The 7,491-nt window shown below is 43.7% G+C and overlaps 1 long non-coding RNA gene across 1 annotated transcript; it reads left to right on the top strand.

Annotated features, from left to right (window-relative positions):
* The first annotated feature begins 6 nt into the window (after positions 1 to 6).
* On the top strand, positions 7 to 7,485 carry LOC104855791. The gene is made up of 3 exons (XR_778487.3): positions 7 to 160; positions 2,082 to 2,198; positions 7,296 to 7,485. It is a non-coding gene; the product is annotated as an uncharacterized LOC104855791 (long non-coding RNA).
* The last annotated feature ends 6 nt before the right edge of the window (positions 7,486 to 7,491 follow it).

The following is a 7,491-nucleotide window of genomic DNA, read 5'->3' as shown; positions in this document are numbered from 1 at the left end:
CCCCTTCTGCCGCTCTCCTGGGCGTCTCCAGCGCTTGGTCTTCAGGGCACCGCTTCCCTCGGCCTCTCCAGTTTCTCCGTCTCATCCCATCCCAGGCGACCCGCAGAGGTGAAAGCAGGGATTGAGAATTTAGATGCCCTTGGTGGCAGCATCAGGAGAGGTAGGAACGTTGTTTTTTTTTTTGGTACGGGGGATGGAAGATCGGGGATCGGGGATCGAACTCTTGACCTTGCGCTTGTGAGAGGCAGGCACAGTGCCACTGAGCTAAATCCCCGGCCCTGGAATGTTCATTTTAAAAGGCTGATGTGAATTAAATTACATTGATGCTGGTCCCCACCCTCTCTGCTTCCCCTGGCAGTGGTTTATAACAGAAGCACAGCGTTTTATTTTTCATGTACCCACTTAAAAACCATGGTGTTAAATCATGTGGCCAAAAGCCAGAGAACCATAGAACACCACAGCGCCCACATTTCTGTTTCCCATGCTTTTTTGTGACTACCCTACGAAAATGTCTGTATTAAAGAGCTGCCCTACTGTGCATCAGAACTTGCTATGAATGTTCACCAACCATGGACGCAGTCACACACGCGCACGTGCGCGCGCACACACACACACACACACACACACACACACACACACACGGAACACTGTCAGAAGCTCTCCAGCCTGGTAAGAATTTAGAAGTTGGGCCTAGTAACTGCTCATAGAATATGAAAAGATGAATTGTTCACAAATCAAATGCCTGTCAGCTGTTTGGAGAAACCTAGCGAGATTTTTATATCACAAAAGTAAGTTCTTAGAGGAATATGCATAAACATTTTTACCTAATAAAGAAAAAAATGACTAAGAAAACACAAATCCCGCCCCCCCCCCGCATTAGTTTTCGTCATTATTTTTGCGCGCGCGCGGGGATGGGGGGGTGTTCGTTTTGTTTCTGGAGTTTGAAGCCAGGGACTGGTGACTGCTAAGCGCACTCCCCACCAGTAGCCACACTGCAGGCTTACAAGAAGCATTTCAGAGGTCACTTAAAAAAAATTTTTAATCCCTGTATAACAGAAAAAATTAACCAAATAAAAGATACCATATCGATCCCCAGTACTGAAAAAAAAGACACTGTATCAAAGATATTTACAATTTATATATGAGATGAAAAATGCATTATTTTACAGAGATTTTTTGCTAACTGACAAGGAAATAATCCTGCACTCCAACGTATTAGTTTGTTGGTGCTGGGGAACAAGACACAGCCTCTCCTGTGTTAGGAAAGTGCTTCACCAGTGAGAGCTGCTCCTATCCCTAAAGTCTGATTTAAACTGGTGAGGGGCTCTTTCGCAGATCCACAAGTGTCCTGAGGAAAAACTATTCAGTAGGACCAGGGATTAGCTCAATGGCACCACACCTGCCTTGTCAGTGCAAGGTCCTGAGTTTGATCCCTGGTACAAAAAAAAAAAAAAATCAGTGACCCTGCTGAGAAATTTTAGTGAAAAGGGAGGTGAAATGCTGTCTCCTGACTTCAGAATTGCTGAGCATGCAGAGGCCTGGTACCAGTGGTGCTGCAGTGTTCACATTGCTTGTGACTTTGCACACAGGCAATTGGATGATAATTTCTGAATCACATTTACAAAATGGATCCGTCTCCACGCACCGATTCTACATTCTATCTTTAGGGCACAATGAGGGATACCTAATATTTGTGTATGCTGTCTCCTGACTTCAGAATTGCTGAGCATGCAGAGGCCTGGTACCAGTGGTGCTGCAGTGTTCACATTGCTTGTGACTTTGCACACAGGCAATTGGATGATAATTTCTGAATCACATTTACAAAATGGATCCGTCTCCACGCACCGATTCTACATTCTATCTTTAGGGCACAATGAGGGATACCTAATATTTGTGTTCTTGGCCCTGTGTAAAGTAGGAATGCATTAAGAATCCATCGAGTTTGCAAATTCTATACATGGCAATGCACCATCGGATGGACGGTGTGCCAGAGCATCGGAGGGGACTCCAGCGCAGGTGCAGATGGCCTGAGAATGTGCACTACGGGAAATCAAGTGAGAAAAATCTGTTTGATTACACAGATACAAGGACAATGGTTTGCATTACCCAGAAGCATCTACAAGACGTGATGAGTGTGTGGTGTTGCACGCCTGTTATCCCAGTACCCGGGAGGCTGAGGCAGGAGGAGTGAATTCCAGGTCAGTCTCAACTGCATAGTGAGACCCTGTCTCAACCAAAAAAAAAAAAAAGATGTGATGATATTTGCGAATTTCAGGTGTTTGAATTATAAGTGAAATTCTTCCACTTTTTTCTTGCTGTAACTTTATTATTTTACTTCCAGTATTTGAGGATTTCACATTTTCTGTTTGTTTCTAACTTTCATTGACACCAGAAAACATACTCTGTGTTCATTCAGTATTTTGTCATACTGCTGTCCGGTTGGGCACATGTCCCACATGCAGGTTGACTTTCTCTTTTCTCTGTCTGTGAGTTCTGCAATGGACTCACACAGGAGTTCTAGGAAGTTTATTGTTCATCATGTAACCCTTGGGAAGAGCAAGATGTGAACCTGGCACCAGTGACAATTTTGCACTTAATAATTGAGGGCTGGAGGTTTAGCTTGGTGGTGTCAGCATCTGCGTGGCAAGCGCAAGTTCCTGAGTTCAATCTCTGGTTCTGGGGAAAAAAGAATTGTGCGTGTTGGTAACTTCAGAGGTGAAGAGTGTCTTTTCATCTCTGCTTGTAGATTTTTATTGTATATTTTTAAATGTTTTTCTTATATATAGATTCATTACTTATATGCAAACAATTCCAGATTAATCACTTTATTTTACTTTCATTTTTATGAAAAGAAAAATTGGCAAATATAACTTGATTGTTACTATTTTGGGGGGTGGGCGGGTACCAGGAATCGAACTCAGGACTTTGTGCTTGCTAGGCAGGTACAGTGTCAGTGAGTTACATCCCTGGCCCAGTTGTTACTATTTTAGAAGTATTACTTTACCTTCTAAAAGTTTTCTTGAGCTTTTGAACTCCCTAAATGTATTAGTGCTTCTTGCAGTGCACTGTTCATTGGGCATAACCTCCTAGGTAGCACATTCATTCTACCATTTCTTGGGAACCATCTGTCCTTAAAAATCTTTGTTTCCCTGCCCAGTCGGGAAGTTGAGAGGTCTAAAAGTAACGGACTAGGACTAAACTTCTGTTGGAGCTTTTCCTGTCTCCTTTCAAACAAAGAATTTCTGAAGATGGCCTTAGAAGACAGCTTGAACTGCCCTGGTGCTCATTTATAACAGCATTATGATACCAAGCATCAGAAAGATCTTATTTCCCTTCTCTTTTTTTTTTTTCTTTTGGTACCGGGGATCGAACTCAGGACCTTGTGCTTTTGAGGTAGGTGGCAGCACCACTTAGCTAAATCCCCAGCCCTCCCTTCTTTCTATAAATCTAAATATTGAATAAAATGAGCCATACTTATTACTTTGAATTCTAAGTTGTCGTTAGCTTAAATTTACCTGAAAATAATTTCTTTTTTTTAACTTTTTTTGGTGGCAGTGTTGTTATTCAGCCCTGTTTACCCCCAGTAGTTTTAATAACTAATTTATTTGAATACCAGTGCATGGCTAGAACTGCCAGAGGCCTGATGTATATAACATTGCTTAATACACGAGTTGTGTGATCACCATTTATCTTGTGTATTAAGAAACTTTTACAGTTCATTGTGGTGGTGGTGCAAGGCTGTAATCCCAGCACTCTGAGGCTGAGGCAGTAGGATCATCATCAGTTCAAGGCCAGCCTGGGCTAATAGTGAGTTCAAGGCCAGCCCAAACTACAGAGCAAGACCCTGTCACAAAATAATTATTTTTTCACATGCAAACACTTGCTTTGTACACAACCATTTGGAAAATACACACAGCAAAGGCTGTGTAGCAAGGGCTACAGACTCCAGGTGGCCTGTAGCTCTGTCTACTTCTGCCTCCAAAGATGGGCTCACACTGCAGCCTCAGGAGACTCCTGCAGAAGTCTGGATTCCAAGTTCCTATCTGTGAACCAGTCTTTCCCTCTCAGGAGTCCACAGAGTGTTGGGCAGCTGTGGGTGGCCCTGTGTCCATTGTGCTGTGACCCTGGGTGCCAGGCCTCTGCTGTGTATGCGTTTACAGCTCTGCTGCGTAGGATATGTCACAAAAGGTCCAGGGTTCCAAGACAGATGGTTCCTATCAACTTATCAGAATATGGTCTCTATTTTATATTAATCTCTTAGAAATGGAAGTGGACTTTAGAAGTTAGAATTTGGAATCTAAAAGATGCTATCTGCCCTGTAAAAAAATCGTATTCTCATGAGAGTCTCTCATAGGACTTATTGGGCTAATCATGTTTACAGATATAGTTATGCAAATTGGCCCATATTGTATCCTTCTCTTCAACACTGCTTCGTAAAATGCAAGGGATTTAGTTGCCTTTGTTGGGCTAAAATTAATCCATGTAGATCACTATTAGAATCATTAGTGACAAATCCACTGTATTTTTTTCTGATATATATTTGGTTTAAGAAATATAACATTAACAATTAAAATGGACCCAGAATAAAAGTGAATTAAAAGCAGTCGATGTGCATTGGGGCCCTTGGATTATTGTCATAAATGAGAACAAAATACTGTTGTGGGCAGTCTGACAGTTAGGATAATGGTCTTTTGCTCACAACTGGAGAAAACTCTTGGGACCTTTCCTGAGAAGGAAGCGGAGTTCACATGCCTCTTAATCAGAATGTGGGACCCTCTGATTGATTATACCCAAAGCAGGCTGTGAGCAGGACAGGCTGGAAAGAGTGAACCCCACAACTGCTTGAGAAGTGAGTCGGGCTGAAGCCTACATGCTGAGGTCAGAGTAACTCACAGACAAATTCTGTTCCCACAACTAAAACCTTCTTAATTAGAAGGACAAGACTGTTTTGCTAGCTACAACTTTATATTTTGTTCTGTTTCTAATTCGAGAATGCTTCATCTTTTCCTTTACAAGCATTGTCTGCATTAGTATCCATAGCAACTGCACAACTATGTCCTCACACGTAGTTCCCCTTTACCCCAGTCTGATTACCACTGAAAACCAGGGGCTTGGACTGACTAGGGCCTTTGCTGGTTGCTCAACACTGGCCCTCCTGGATCCTCATTTCTGTTTCTTTAACTCTGTCTTTGAGTCTCTCTTCAACTCTGCATCGTACACTGGCCAGGAGACTGGAGCCTACTGCAGGGTCTCCAGTACAGAGCCCCTGTCCTCAGGCCTCATCTGCAGCAGGACTCTGACATCCACATCTGGGCCCCAAGTGGACATCAGAGAACCACTTTCCCATCCTCAGCGAGATCTCCACGCTATAGCCCCCAACTCCTCCCTCCTCGAATGCTGATGTTTATCTCAGGAAGTATTGTCAAGAAGAGATCAAGAAAGTTAAAGAGAGTTCCTTACTGAACATATCATGCACAGCTTTGGAATATCTAAAGCCAAGTTTCTGCTTGGAATGAGCCTGCAGGCCAGAGGTTGAGCGTGGGCCAGAGAGACACTGGCCAAACAGAAATCTCCTGCATCCCAGAGCCAGAGGCTGGTTTTTAAGAGAGGTAAGAGGATGAGGCTGCTGTGTGTGCCAGAGACAGCACAGGGAGTGGTAAGGATGAGAAAGGGTACCGGCCCAGGGCCAGGGGTCCCTGTCTGAACCAAGCTGTGGCACAGGCTGTGGGAGAAGCAGAAAAGCGGGTTTGAAGTGATCCACTGCAGCACAGAGCCACAGGCTCAGCTCCAATCTCTGGTATTTGTTTCATAGATTTCATTATAACGTGCACAGAAAGCCCATTTTCATTTTCTCCAAAATAAAAGTGGTTTAGGTTCATTTCTAAAGCATTTTTTTAGCTGGGCATGGTGGCCCATGCCTGTAATCCAGAACTCATCAGGTTGAAGCAGGAGGATTGCTGTGAGTTCAGGGCCAGCCAAACCTACACAGCGAGTTCAAAGGCATCCTGAACTACAAAGCAAAACTTTCTCTATCTCTCTCTCTCTCTCTCTCTCTCTAATATAGAGATGCTCAGGTCATGTACAGTGTTTATGTCCAAAAAGAGAATTAAGAATGGCTACAGTTGGCCACTGAATTTTATTAAACGCAACTTTATTGATAAGGGACCTACAGTTTAAATTGTAAAACTTGGTGTCTTTGTTTACTCAGATAACCATCAATCACCACAGCTGACTTTAGAACGTTTTCATCACATTAACCCAGTCCTAGGAAACCACCAATCTCTCTGTAATTTCCCTGTTCTAGGACATCATACACAGTGACACAACATTTAGTCCTTTATGGCCGAGTTCTGTCACTGAGCATGATGTTTTCTGGGTTCACATGTATCGTAGCATGCATCAGCGACTCACTTCTTTCTGTTGAGCGATCTCCACTGGAGTCTGTACCGCTTGTCCATGCATCGGGTGATGAAGATGAGGTCACTTCCGGCCTGTGTATTGTTAATAACACTGCCGTCATATTCCTTCACAAGTCACTGTGACTTGTTTTTATTTCTCTGCCACTGGACTGGGTCCTTGAGTTAAGTGGGCTGTTTTCACCACCTCTCTGCCTTTGTCATGCTTTCTTTCTGTGGGTTCTCATTTCACTTCATGATCCGGGTCTGGCTCAGAACTTGCTCTTTCAGAAGCATTCTCTCCTCTGACTCTCACCATCTTTACTCTTTTCAGCACCAGTCTGAGCAGAACAATCCACCCTTTAGTTTTACATTGCTCTTGGTCCACCCCCTTCAAAACAGATTATCTCATCTATCTATAAATTTACCTATTGGGAATAAATAGCATCTGACATGCATCTTACCTATTGTTGAATACATTGAAAATATTTTATTTTATTATTTTTTGGGGGTACCAGGGATTGAACTCAGGTCCTTGTACTTGTGAGGCAGGCAGTGGAACCATTGAGCTAAATCCCCAAACCGAAAATATTTTAAAATAACTGTTATGATACAAATATTTCGTACCCTTACAATACTTCGTTCTTTGAGAGTTGATATATGCTTTTATATTCTAAATACATTTTGAGCAGTTAAATGTAAATTAAAAGCCTTAATCTAGTGGAGAAAACTTGTTCTAACAAATGCTCACTGGTAGAGCCTAGCACACGAGACTTTTCCTTGATCCCGGCGCCAATAAACAAATACACTTGGTTGAATAATTATTCATTGTTTCTTTTTTTTTTGTGTGTGTGTGTGCCGGGGATCCAACTCGGGTCCTTATGCCCGCACCACCCGCAGGGGCCGAGGCCCTGGAGGACGACGCTAGTTGACCGCCACAGCCGCGGAACGCAGGGCCCAGGAGGGTCAGCGCATGCGCACCCACATCACTTCCGGCCTCACGCAGGGCGCCAGCGCATGCTCACGACGGCCGCGGGGTTTCCCCGAGGGCCGGCGCGGTTCCAAAGCGACTCTTGGCGTCCGGGGCTGGCGGGCC

This window comes from Fukomys damarensis, unplaced genomic scaffold (genome assembly GCF_012274545.1).
Source record: "Fukomys damarensis isolate Sample0158 unplaced genomic scaffold, DMR_v1.0_HiC HiC_scaffold_19, whole genome shotgun sequence".
Taxonomy (NCBI): Eukaryota; Metazoa; Chordata; class Mammalia; order Rodentia; family Bathyergidae; genus Fukomys; species Fukomys damarensis.
This window is presented reverse-complemented; position numbering and strand designations above follow the sequence as displayed.